Genomic DNA, 14,479 nt, shown 5'->3' with positions numbered 1-14,479 from the left:
CTGAGCATAAAAATGATTACGAATGGATTTTGAATCTTTTTCTTATCTTCTCCCACATGATTTTCTAAAGCTTTCCTCACTACAGAGAACGGCAGTACACAACATGGAAAAGTCCAGTTCTGCTCTCTGTAACAGAATGAGCATCATCCAGTTTTCTACTCCTGCTTCATTCTATCTTCCAAAACTTCTCAATGCTGAATTAAGTGGTGGTAGGACTGCACAGATTTGCTCTGCCAGCTGAAAATCTTTGCAAACCTTTGACATAATCATTTCTACACAATCCAAAGCAAAAAGAAGACAGGGTGTGGGGGGAGAAAAAACTAGATTTTGAAAGTATAAGTTCAAAATGTAAGAAGAAAACTATATTTCATATTGGGTTTAAAAAAAAATCGAAGAAAAAAAAATGAAAGCAAACATTTTCTTGCCTATTCGTATTCTTAAATATCTGTTTTCAACATAGCCTTATTTTTAAGAACTCCTGGACTGGAGGAAGAAATGCATTGAATTGAAAAATATATCTGTCTACCCCTAAAAATCATTATGCTTCAAGGACAACAGGCAAATCCAGCATAAAATCAAAGACAGAATCTTGACATGTTCAAAGAGAAAATTATCGTAACAGCAGTGGCTTTGAAGACGAGCAGGTTTTTGGCGTTTTTAGAATAGAAACAATAGCCATCAAGATTTTCCCTGTAGCAGCCCATGCTCAAATGCACAACCCGGCAGGCGACGTGCCTGGTGGGTCCAACGAGCACCCGCAGGAAGGGACGCGGTGCCGGGGAGCGCGCGGCGCCCGCGCGGCCGCCTTCCTCCTCCTCCTCCTCCTCCTCCTCCTCCTCCTCCTCCTCCCCGCGCTCCAAGCTCAGATTTCCCGACCAAGCGGCTCCACAAGACCCGGGGCTCGGGCACAGCCGGAGCTTTTGCCACCTGCAGCGCCGGGGGAGCCGCTCACCAAGCGCCCCGGCCCCGACCTCGCACGGGCACGTGGCTCTGCCTTGTAGCAAAACCGGGCTCCAGCCACAAAAAATAATACCTGGCACGGTACACCGTCCCAGCATTTCAGTTACCAAAACCAAGGAAGCAGACCGTAAGGATTCAGAAACACTTGCCTCCAAGAGTTACTTGGAGCAATAACTTCTGTGGGATTTTTGATTTCATTCTGTAGCAAATTTAAGAATCAACATTTCATTAATACAAAATTGCAAGTTGCAAATAACTACACTGAAATATTTAAATTCTCAACATTTGCTTCCAGGGAATTGCATATTTGTCTGTAAAACTCATGATTTGCAACGTGCACTGAACTATTGTGATTCACGAAAAAAATGAATCACAAAAGGGAGTTTTTTGACTGAATATATAGCTATTACGTAACCCTCATAACAAGGGGTATAGTATTTTTCTGTTTTTTGATTGAAGACTTTTGGAGGACGGCTATAAGTAGTCACAGAAGACTCACTAACTATAAATATCCCTTGCAAAAATAGAGTTTGCAACCAGCACAGTTGAATTAGGAGTCAGAAAGGAAGCAAAACAAAGCAAAGGACTTGAGTAACATATCAGGATAAACTGAAAGTCACAAATGCTTTCAATTTTAAGTATGCAAAGTGATAACTATTTGCTGAAGAAGTTTGAGAATATATTTTGAATAATGAATTCAAGAATTCAGAATTCTGTGATTCCATTTCCTGGCAATTTGCAAATCAGTAAGGGGAAAAAGCTATTGACACAGCTTATTTTTTGCAAATAATATGCAGAAAATAGACAGGAAGGCAAACCCAGAGTGTAACAAACTTCTTCAGGTGGCAAAAAGCAAGTTTCAGTGACAAGGCTGTTAGGAAATGGAGCGAGGACTTTTTTTTGCCCTGTAGTACAAACAAATTTGCTTCCTACAGCTTTTGAAAAAGATGTGATTTTGAACAAAGCTCTGCTGTCCTTCCAAAAAGAAAAACGCTGAAGTTTGTCAAAACATTAGCTGCCTCTGCATCAAAATGGAATATTTCTAATCTTTTGACTGTGAATTGCACATAGCTGGTGATCAGGCATATTTTGACTATTTGGACTCTAAACTTAACCAGGTGACAAATGCTTAAGATAATTTTCAAGAACGTTTACTTTGCAGTTCCTCCCCAACTTTCTAAACAAACTAACAAAAACACCATTTCATCCTTTATTGACTGTGTTCACATAACATTTAAGTCAACAGCAATATTTTTACCCACTGCAGTTAAGCAGGGGCAGAGTTTTTGAACACACACTTGGAAGCAGAAGTTGGACAAGAAGTCACTGAAACCTCAATGACAGGGTGCCTGCAACGTGCCGGCTCGATTTGGGGTTTAACTAAGAGGTCCCAAATCCACATTTTCAAGCAGGATTAGGGACATAAGTCCCATAGTGGTTTTGTGAGCACCAGAGCTGCCTTGATAACATAGGGTGTTGTGTATTTTTTTCCTGTATTTCATGTTCTACAGGACATCCTGAGCAAAGAAGAGAGTCCCTTGAAGACAAGTTTCCCCCACAGATACGCAGGGGCAGCTCGGTGCCAAAGCCAGGTTTTATTCCGAGGGCAAAGTGGAGTCAAGGGTGGGTCTATCAACGCCCATTCATTTCTTAAACATTACGAGTATAGTGCATACATGGGTACTATTCTACTCACACCAAGAAGACATCAAAGGATTTATTTAATAAAAGCACTTTCCCACTGCAAATCAGCAGTGAATAGCTGTTTAAAGCAGGAGACTTCCTGTTAGTCCTATTCCTACAATATTGTTTTGTTCTTACTGTTACATTAAAACCTCTTTTATTAAAAAAGGAAACAGTTAAAAGGCATTAATATATGCTTTGATTTTCTATTGCCTAGTGGTTTATGGCCATTACCTGCTCACTGGAAAGACTATTCTACCCAAAACGCGTTTGCTAGTCTCACCAATACCTGCCTCGCTGCAAGAATCACCATTCCTGACTCGTATCAGAGAGCTGCTCCTTCTAGCGCAGGGAAAAACTGTCAGAGGGAAGAAAAAATACCTTGGCTTTCACATGCACAGGCTAATGACCCATGACTGCATGAAGCCAGAGTCAATGACAGCAACACATCGGGGCCTGTTTGTGATATAATTGCTCTAAAAAGAAAACAGCAAGAAAACACTAACACTGCAGACAGGAAGAAACTACCGTCACCCCAAATCAGGTTCGTGCGTTCCCTGCAGACTGGTCAAGCTCCTGGTCCCGTGCCCCACGGGACCAGCTCCCACACAAACGCGCGGCCCCGCGCGGCCCGGCAGCGCCGGCGCAGCGAGGCCTCCAAGGACCTTTTCCTCCTCGGGTTTCATTGCTATCACATCGCATTCCCTCTTTCTTTTTTTAAGTAGGCATTTATGTGCTTTCTAGAGAAAAGCTGTTTATTCAAAATAATCTGAAAGATACTTCAGATAAACTGTTGTGTTTTTGCAAAACATTAAGTTGTGCTTTGAGATAGCGGCGCATCCGAGCGCAGCATCCCCACCGGAGGTTATTAAAATGACAGATGATTTCCCAGACCTCTCGCCAGGGTGAGAAAGGTAGAGGCCACAGAGAAGCCACCTAACCTTTGGGTTTGGCAGTTCTCTCTTTTGTAGTATTTCTTGCAAAAATGACTTGGTAAGTGACATATTAATGTCTTCATTGCTTTGTGGCCACAGGCCGAGTACTCTAGCAGAGCCAGCAGAGCACAATCGACAGAGAGATCATTCAATCAAAAGCACAAATCAGATGTGAAATCGTAGGGATAAGAAATGCCCAATAACTTACATCCTGTGGAAGGAAAGGGGAGTCAAATGGTGATACTGCTTGAAACACACCTTTGAACCTGTCATATATTTTCCAGAAAGTCCCAGGATAGCCTACAATCGTCTTTCCAGGGAGATTTAACTAAGGGAGGAGGATCACTGAGGATAAAGACAGATCAATTTTCCTCTAAAATTTTAAATGAAACACTCCTGTTTTGGAAAGAATTTCATTAGAATGAAAATATAATATAGAGGTACCCATTTAGAAAGAATGTGCTATTAATTCTTAGCAGTGTATGTAGAAGGGAAAATTGCATTTTTATCTAAATGGCTTTTTCTGCATAACCCATTTACAGTATTCTTTTACAGCTCAGTAATGGGAACTTCTCACATTACTATTCGGGCCAGACCACAGCGGAAGGCAGGAGCAGGCTTCAAAAACATCCAGAATATAACCCATTAAAACAGCCTGCAAAAGCAGCTCCTCAGAACGGAGGAAACAGCCAGTGCAGAAGGGCTTAAAAGGTAGTGGGAAAAGGGGAAAAAAAAATCCATCTTAAAGGTGTTCAAGCAACTTTTCTTTCCCTTCCTTAAAACAAGACACATTCTGTTTCTCCTTTCCTGAGGGAAGAGCAGAAGTTGGGCCTTTCCCGCCCTCCTCCAGGCCGAGCCGCAGCCGTGCGGAGAGGGACACGGGGCGGCTTTACGGTGCGGAAGGCTCTGAGCTGTGACGGTTACTGCCACGTGCAGTAAAAACACAAAATTTAAGAGACGAAAAACTATTTTTATCAGCATAAACCAACACTCATTTCTCCAAACAAATAGTTTCCTATAATTCCAAAGTGAATACAATCTAAACAATAATTTTAAACAGTTGACACCATGATCAAGATTGCCTAGTATATTTACATAAGGTAATAAGAAAAAGCTCCAAGGAAGGTCAAAATCAGATGAGAGCTTGTAGAATCATATCTTACTCGGATTGCCTCATCTGATAGAATTAAAGGCCAACACAAAATTCAAAATTTTTAAAAATTCTAAGTCTTAACATTAGGAATATCGAACTCTAACAAACACAAAAACAAAGCAATATACTGGTGGTCATTAAAAAATAATAATTCCTCAAAATAATGTAATAGGACTCACAAAAGAAGTCAGAGCTGCACATTTTCTAGGCGTTGTTCACTTGACATTCTTCACTGCTTCATTTTTTTTCCTGTGTTGGCTTTCTAAAACTTATTTCTGACAATCAGTGTAACATAAGTGATCTCTGAAAGCAGAAGGACACAGTGCAGCAGTTACGGTCATACAGCCGGACAGTGCACAGCTTTTATTCCTTTACCTAGCTGTACTCCTCATTTTAAAGTGATTACAGGAAACTACTTCTGTTTTAGCCTTTACATTAAGCTCTTTCTGAATTTAAGGCCAGCAACCAACCTTTCATTATGCTTAATAGGTAGACATAAAAACATAATTGTACCACAATCTCCCCAACTGTATGTTTTTCCCAGCCTCTGCAGTTCATACCTGTTTGATTCTAGGAAAAGATTTAAAATTTATTCTTTTCTGCAACTGAAATATTTCAGGATCATTTGTATAAATTGGTTTAGAAATAATTCAAAATACAAGTGGCTTTAGGTAATTATTTGGGCTAATACCTATTTGCTTTCTCCCCCCAAAATCACATTTTTAAGGCTAGGTTTGTCAGCCCATAAAGCAAGATTCCTACCAGGCCACCAGCAGCAAGGAAATTCAGGCTGCACTTTCATGAGCCATATGAAAGAATTCCGAGCCCAGAGGACAACAAACCTTCCCTCAGCCCATGGCTTTGAGGAGCAGCAAATTATTTTGTTCATTTCTCATACAAACCTCAGCTAAAAAAGTAAAATGATGAATGAATCGGGAATTAATCAATTAGCTTGATTCATCTGCAGGACATACCTCCTGGTCATATAAAATGTTGCACTATTCTGCAGGCACAGAATTTAAACTGGAGATAGAGCAGAGAGCTGAGACTCACTGCAGGGATCACTGAGGTTTCTCATGTGACGGTTGCTCGGCCTCCCAGCGCAGCCTTAGAGACATCTACATTTACACCCATTTTGTAGACAGATACAATGAATTAAAAATTTATGTAACGAAGCTTCCTATGGACTGAAAATAATGATTAGGGGAAAAAAAGATCCAGAATGAAGAAGGGTTTTGCTGCTCGCTCTCCCTCTCTATTTTTGGTAGTTTTCCCATCTCAAAATAGCTAGCACGAGCCTTTCATTGTCTTGGGAACAGTCTGATTTTCCTCCTCGGCCTCCCAAGCTCAGGAGTTGCACAGGGAGCACAAGGAGCAGGGATGCTGGCTGTTCCTCTCATCATGAAAAGAACAGCATATGCCTATATTTAGAGGGAGAGAAAGGGATTACAGCATCCAAGAAAAAAATCATACTGATTTTATCTTCAAAAAAGTACTTGTGTTTCTGTTGCCTTTTTTTAAATCAAGTATGTGTTGCAAATGTTTGACCCTATATCCAGCAACAATAAAATCTGTTCTGCCTTAAAATACCAGCTGCACTTCAAATGATATTACTATTTTTAAAGCATTTGAGGATCATTGTCTCAGAGATCATGGTGATTTTTATCATGCTTACGGTGGATTCTTTGTTGCAGGGTACGAACAATAGGCTCCTCTCTCAAACTATCCTGCTTTCAAAATCATCCTCGGTCTGAAATTTGGGTCTTCAGGCTGGGTGGGGGGGTGCGCGCACACATGTAACATTTTGGAATTAACAAAAGCTAACGAGAAACAGATGAAAAACGCTCGTAACATTTAACGTAAGAAGTTAGGTGGCTGTCTTGCTCACGTAAGCAGCGCGCTGCGTGCGGCGTTCCGGCACGAGCGCAGGTCTCGTCCTGCACGCGGGCACCTCGCGGCGCTTCGGGCGACGTTTCGGATGACGAGTGCGCGGGGGGCCGTCCTGGCCTGCCAGGCAGGGGACGCGGCCCCCGCAGCCCCGCGCGGGCTCCATGCTCAGCCCGGGGCCTCAGCCCTTCCCGGGGCCAGGCCCCGGCGCGGCGGGGCGGGAGGCGCGCTGGAGCGCGGCGGGAGCTCGGCCGCCCCTGCGCCGCGGCGGCGGCGGCTCCGGGAAGGGTCGCGCGGGCCCGGCCGCGCTGCCCACGTCCCCCGCGGCTCCAGAGCAACGCCGCGATTCACAGTGCACAGATACAATCGCGCACAATCAAAATACTAATTGAGCGAGGCCTTAATGCCGCCTGCTGTGATTTACACCACACAGAGGCGTCCCGGCGCGCCTGGGCGATGCTGGAGCGACGGTGCCGCCCTGGCAGGAGGCAGGAGCCTCGCGGAGCGGCCCGGCCCGCGCGGGGATGGCTCCGCGTTCCTCCTGCCGTATCTCCGAACTGCCACCGGCCCTTACGCGTTAGGGCTTCTCCCCCTCAAGGCCCAGAGGCCTCAACGTGACTGCTCAGGAACGTCACGCCAAAAAAAGGGCCAGTAAAAGTTTTCCCTCAGGAGGGGCCCCCGGCTGCCCGGATCGGGCCGCAGCCAGACGCTCCCATCCGCCCCGCGCTCGGCCCGTGCGGCGTTCCAGGCAGCGCTGCCCAAAACGAGCCGATCCCTTCCTTTCAAACCGCGTTTTCGGCAAGGGCAAGGAGGCGGGAGGAAGGCTGGGTCTGTTCCCAGGGGGTCATGCACTTGCTTCACACAGCAAATTAAAATTCTCAATATAAATTAGAATATACGTTTAATTAGGGTATAAAATGTTTTAAATTTTTCCTTACCTCACAAGTGGCTGCTTTCCAGTTACCTATCCTTCCTCAGCAGGATTGTGCTATTAGCAATACAATTTTTTTCTCATATTTTGGGAATATTTTTTCACAAAATTAATTAAATGCAGACTTAACTCTGAAGATATGCATTTTACCACATAAAAACACCGGCTCGTAACTACTGAGTGACTAAAAGCTTTCCTGGGATCACAGGTATCAAGTCCTAAAGGCCCAGCTGTCAAAGCCACGCTAAGAAGTAAAAAAAAGGCAGCTCTCTCCTCATGCAGCTTTTCAGAGACTCCAAACAGACAAGAGGATAAATACTCACAAGTGTGGGCAATGGAGTCATTAGAGACGGCTGTAGAGCAACCTGTGATACTGTGACCTGCATTAGGGCACCCAGCATAGCTCTTCTGAGCTCACACTGACATTGTTTCTGTGTTTAATCTCAAATAAACTATTTGTTTTAATGCAAAATCAATCAATACAGCACTTAAACATAACTGGAATTCTGCTAATCAAACTAGAAAAGCTTCTTTAGATATATCTCAAAACCTACTAAAACTATAGAGCATGCAATATCATGAACTACATTTTTATGTTAAAATACTACCCGGGCAGGTTTGCTAAAATTAAAACTAAAAAAAAAAATACATTACTAAAGCTTCAGCAAAAGGGAAGTATGCAGAGCAAAAATGGCTCATTTTCAGGAGCCAATGACTGATATGTGCGCACATTGTGGAGAGAGAAACCTTGAAGATACGCTTAGAATAAAGTCGTTACTGCCTAAGAGATGCAAACCCAAAGTTTGCCCACCTGGACGTGGCGGTCCCGGCAGGAACGCTCTCCGCGCTCCCGAGGCCGCGCAGCCGCCGCGCCGGCCAGCGCCTGCTCCGTCACTCAACGGTTATCCAAACGCAGGGGGACCACGACCACCACAGCAGTAACTGCAGCATTGCTCGCAGCAATACGTGGACGAGAAGCACAACAGGTAAGAGAGCATTTCTGGAGCACCAAGAGTTGCAACTGATTACACCAACCAAAGAAAATGTGCTCGCCTTGCGCATATGCGTTTGTCATTTGTGAGATGAGAGGAACACAAATACTACGGAAGGGGTGTTGGAGGGAAGAGGCAAAGCAGCAGCATCCAAGATGCTCTCTTTGAAGTATTAAGAAAGTCAGCTTGTCAAAATTAATGGATTAGACCTCCAGCTGCTAAATTCTCCACTTTAAATTTAAAAGTATTCAACTTTGGAACACTGGCACATAATCCTCGAAAATATATTTGAATTTGAAAAAAAAAAATCTTTGCATTAAAAAAAGTCACTCATAATTAGCAATGCTCTAACTGAACCAATTTAAAAAAAAAAAAGGGGGGGGGGGTTGGAAAGGAAAAGCAGCTAGCTACAAACAAATCAATATTTTTGCATAAATTAATCAGCTTATCTCTATGTCCAAACTGGGTCTGCCTAGAGAATAGAGAAAATTCGGTGTAACATTTTAAAAGTTGAACAATCCAAGCAAGATCAGGAAGGCCAGGGCGGCCCTTCTGTTCCCGGAGCCTCCCCGCTCCCCCCTCCGAGGCTCCCGCGGAAGGGCTGTCGGCGCCGCGCAGGGGCTGCTGCCGAGCGGCTCTGCACGCCGCTCGTGCTCCGAGCGCGCCGCCCCAGCCGGAGCGCTCTCCCAAAAATGACCCTCACATTAATTAGGCAAGAATAATCCTGTATTTCGAAAAATAAACAAGGCTCTCATCTTAAAATTGTCCATCAAAATACAAGCATATACTTGGAGACGCGAACTTTGTTCTTGTCAAGGGCTTAGATTTTTCAATGAAGAACACGGAATAATTTGACAGAACGATTGCTCCGGCTGGAGCTATAGACCGGGATGCTGTGTTTGACGTGGCTTATCCGCGCCGCATGCATACAAAGCACTCCAGGCTGAAAAATGGTAAAGACGATGTCTTTTATGCTAGTAACGAAACAGGCAACGGTCCCACCAACCACAAGTTAACTGGTTACTTCTGATATTCTAAAGGTGGTCCAGAAATCATATAATTCAACACTTTATGATATTTGAGTAAGTTTTCTATGAAAATGCACATATAGAGAGAGATATAAGGCCACCTGAAGATTTGTTTTAGAACTGACTTTACATATCCTGTGGATACTGCACTCACATTTTTATTTCATGCAAACACACACAAAAAGAAAACACTAAAAAGGTACAGTAATTTGTCCAGTACTAAAATTTTATATGGCCACATAAAGACCCTCTGCTGTACCAAAACCTCATCCTGGCCCAGAACATCACAGAGCAGCAAGTCAACGGTTACAAATGAAAGCAGCCCATATATTCCTAGTTCACACTTTTGTATAATGCCATATCACTTGCTCTAAACAGCAGTAACAAACAACCATATCTGTAGGTAATGCCTAACGATAACTTTTTTTTACTAAAAACTAATTACAGTTTTATAGTAGATCGTTCAACTAGATCATTGCTAGGGAAAACAGGTATTGCCCATTAAAAATGAAGGGATGACGCTGTGCAATATATCACGCATCTGAATAAGCGCCCGCTTTGACCCCTAAACACGGAGCCCCGTTCGCCCCCCGGGATCACGGCTGGGGTGGGAGCCGCTCTCAGCAACCCCAGCCCGCGGTGCCCCCGCGCCGGGCGCGCGTCAACCAGCCCTGCCACAAGCAGCGCGCGACGCGCGACGCGGGGAGCGGGTTCGCCAGCAGAACCTGCCTTAACGCAAACACAGCTACCCCGGGCAGAACAGACACATCCAGAGACCAAAACCAGATAAAGACAGGGCAGAATGGGGACGGTCGTTACTAAAATGCCAATAAATCCACACACTTTCTGCAGTATGTATTTTAGCATAACAGTCATAGCAAATGACATGGAAAACTGCACTTCTTGGCTCTCCTACTCTTTGCCATAAAGAACTGATAATACATTGCTGGAGAATTTTTATAAAGCAAAGGCAAACATTTCTGAACAAGACCGTTTCTGAGTGGGAGACAAGTGGAAATGATAGGTGGTCAAAGCAAACAATAGAGCACTACACTCAAACGACACTAAGTCAATCAGGGCAACCTCACAATTATTTTTAACAGATCAGAAAACTTTAAAAGATCATATTAAATCTGAAGCTAAATGCATACTGCAATCTTCCTACGATCTGCAGTGGGAGTATTCTTTCCTCCGAAGCCTGCCTGCTAATCCGGATCATTTATTACAGATGTATACTTCCTAGCTGCAGAGTGTATCACATAACTTCTTGGCAAAGGTAGCAGCATTTTTTTTAGTAACTGTTAAAATTCTTTGTGCAAGTTTAAATAGCTCCTTCAAGCAAACAAAGCAGCGTCGGGAATCGCAGGTTCTCCGCTGCGATGCGCACCAGGCTTGCTCAGGGAGCTCATTTCCAACCATCCTCGCAACAGCGAACATCCATTTCACATCGTATATGGCTTTCGAGGATGTCTAAGTGTCTGAAATACCTCAGAAGAGAGCTCACAAACTCTGTCTCCGTAAACAACCTATTCCCTTGGTAAAAGCTCTCAAGGAATTCAGCAGTATTTTAAAATAATACAGCAAAACGCACTAGGAAAAGAAGGGAAACAAGGGCTCAGAGGTGCCTGGGCTCCGAGTTCATCCTTTGTCAATGTATTTGGTGGTAATTTAGCAGTGTTACAACCCTGTAGTTGGGAGCTTTAGCCTGATGGTTCAGGCAAGTGGTAGGTTCAGGATTATTATCAAATACTGCAGAAAAGGAGAGCGGAAGCGCCCTGCCCTGGAGCCGCGTGGACGCGGCCGAGCTCCGGCGCAGCAGCCTCGCCGCCTGCGTTTGCACTTTTCCAAGCGACATCTGCCCGGGTCCCCCTCCCGCGCCAATGTGTCACCTGACATCTGCAGCAAGGGACCTTCACAATTTCAATTAAAAGCTAAAAACAAAAGCCCACTAGAACTTAATTACTGGGTTTCCAGAGAATACTAATGAACATCTCAGTGAAGGGGAAATTGTTGAGGTTCAGTGAAACCAGGCAAGGCGAGAGCCCATGAGCCCAGCCCCAGGATTTTCCGCGCGCTGGATGCAGTTCCTGCTCGTTACCGCGAGCGCCGGCGCAGCAGCAGCTCTGCCCCCGGGCGCCGAGCTCGGGCCACGGCAGAGCAACGCGCGCCGGGGGGAGAAACCCTCCCCTCCTCATCCCACAGGACACCCTGCGACCAGGAACAGCGGAACGGGGACCCTCCCGACACAGTCGGTGTATGGGTGAAAGGGGTGACTGGGCAGCACGGTGTTAAAATCAGGCTCAACGCGTGCATGCCCATTCCCAGGGCTCTCACCAGGGCAGGGGGGTGCTGCACAGGTACCCGAACTGACGCTGCCCCGCTCCTCTCCTTGGCAAAGGCACAGGCTGCCGGCCACAGCCTTAGGAGAAAAAAAGGGTAATTAGAAGGCACTGAGCGGCCCTTAGAGCAACTCAAACAAGTTGCTTCCTGCAGCGATGTGGGTGTTAAGGGACTATTTGAAGTGACTCTCCTTAAAGAGCTTCAGAGCTTGTCAGTTCCTGAGAGCAGCAGCCCCGTGAAGCAGAGCCCTCGGCCCCGGCGCTGCCGGGGAGCGACGCAGCCGCTCGCAGCGCCCCGCGCCACGTCGCCCGAGCCGGGAGGAGGCTGCGGGGCTTCCCGCGGCACCGGCAGCGCAGCGACGCCGCGGCCCTGCGCGGGGCCGCGCAGCCCTGCAGAGCGACGCCCCGGGCCCGCAGAGCGGCGCGGCCCCGCGCGGGCAGCGGCCGCCGCGGCACTAACGCGCCTGCACGCGCGCCAGCGCCGGCACGGGCTGCACATCTCACCCGCGGGTTAAATAAAGCCCTCTCCTAAACAAAGCGCCCAACCGCCAAGGGCAGGGCAATGTAAAGTTAAATTATGTCTTCTGAGTGAAAAGCCTATTCTATCTCGCCTATGGCATCTTTATCACTTCCAACAACAGTTAAGGTAAATTCTCTGCGGGTCTCTATGGATCGTCTCATGCAAAGAACCAGCCCTTGCAAAGCCTTCAAGTGACTGACGTGTAACACAAAATGAACGCGTCTATCCGCTGTTGTAAAACTGGTTCGCTATTTTATGCAAAGCCCCTGAAATACTGAAACATATCCTTATATAGAAATAGTGATTAAATGGTTTTCCCTCCAAGTGAGGAACTGCTCGAAAAGCAGCATTTCAGCTATCACGACCAGAAAGCAATTACTTATTTCACTAGCAGTTACTAAGAATAGCGGTGATCAAAGTGGATGTAGGAGTGCTGTTAAAGACACTAAAGAAGGCAACTCTCTTAAGACACATGCACACAGAATAGACATAATTGTAAGCCAAATTACACTTTCAATAAATATATGCACCATTCACTGTTTGGGATTTTTTTTTCCTTAAACACACAAAATTAAGATCTATGAAACAGATCTTTTAAATGCGTTTTTAGCCCAAGGCGAGCGGGAGCAGCAGTTCCAGGCTGCACACACATACGTGTGAGTGAGGGCACGCATGCATGGCCGAGGGGGGTTGCGTGTTGTGCAGAACGTATATATGTGTTCGAGCCTGCCAAGGTAGAAGTGACAGGAACTGTGATTTGTGCTAACTAGCTATTGATCCAGTCAGATCGAGATGTTGTGTACAAGAAACAATAAAAGAGAAGGGGCCAGGAAGGATGCTGTGTGCAACTCCATTTAAAAATGGAAAAGAAGGGCCCCAAACAAACCAATTTATGTCCTTGCCTGGGTGAAGCATGGAGAATGCTGATGGGCTTCCCAGAGTCTGCTGTGCATGCTAAACACTCCCGCCTCGACCAGCGCGCCCGAGCCGGGCATTAGCCACGAACAAAGGGAGCCACAGTGGGGGCGAGGATTCACGCTTCAGAAAGCCAAAGCTGCAAAGCCAACCAGAACCGGGCTGGGGAATCACCGAGTTTCAAACCACCTTCACCCCCCTTTGATTTTCCTAGCACCTTTCGTAGCTAAATCGCTAAACGCTGAGTGCTATAAAAAGCCGCTCTTTGAGACCAGACATGACGAAAACAATTTTGAACTAGACTAATGGCAGCAAAATGCCAGCTTTGCAAGACGCAAATAATGAGTTAAACTGTGTAAAATAGGCATGTGCTCGTAGAGTGCATCAAAAAATTGCCTGTGTGCATGCACATGGTCCGTACCTGCACGTGTATCTATTGTAATACCCGCACACACGAGCAGGCAGCTCAGAAAATACGGCTTTGATAAGATAAAATGGAACCAACCAAATTTATATTCGTCCTTATGTTAAACAGCTTTTTATAATAGAGTGTTTTCTATTAAAATATTTTTCCTGGGCTTAGAGAATTATGATGCCCTCTGGATACATAGGGGGATCAAAAGCAAAAACTAATGCTGAAATTAAACATCTGTCAACTAAGCAAGTTCTATCCCAGCAGACCCAGATCTGATTTTAAATTTCCTTTCCGTTAAAGAAAGAAGAGTGAGAGCCCCTTAGCTCGGTACCGCAGCGCAGCTAGTGCTGTAACGTGCATGGGAGAAGACATGGAAGCGGAGAACTACACTGCTAAGATGCTTCTGAGGTAAAGGAAATCCGTGTAAGAGTTTGGGGGAAAAATGCTGCGAGGCACCGCAGGTTGCGCCCTGCACCCAGCCCTGCCCGCCGGGGCTCTGTGGGAGCCCCTGTTTTCTCCCTACATCTGTCCCTGCCCACCGGGGCTCTGCAGGAGCCCCTTTCCTGGCACCCCACGTCTAACCACTCCTTGGGGCTCTGCAGGAGCCTGTTTGCACCTCGCACCCACCCCTGCCTGCCGGGGCTCTGTGGGAGCCCCTGTCCTGGCACCCCCCGTCCGTCCCTGCGCATCGGGGCTCTGCGGGAGCCCCTTTCCTGGCACC

The 14,479-nt window shown here is 46.0% G+C and overlaps 1 protein-coding gene across 1 annotated transcript in view; it reads right to left on the bottom strand.

The window, feature by feature from the left end:
* MN1 (MN1 proto-oncogene, transcriptional regulator) overlaps positions 1-14,479 on the bottom strand; it is a 32,326-nt gene that overhangs the window by 14,037 nt on the left and 3,810 nt on the right. The window lies entirely within an intron of this gene.

Source organism: Tinamus guttatus, unplaced genomic scaffold (assembly GCF_059628265.1).
Source record: "Tinamus guttatus ecotype Peru unplaced genomic scaffold, ASM5962826v1 Tinamus_guttatus_pri_ptg000223l, whole genome shotgun sequence".
Taxonomy (NCBI): domain Eukaryota; kingdom Metazoa; phylum Chordata; class Aves; order Tinamiformes; family Tinamidae; genus Tinamus; species Tinamus guttatus.
Note: the sequence above shows the minus strand (reverse complement) of the source record. Positions and strands in the feature narration are given on the sequence as shown.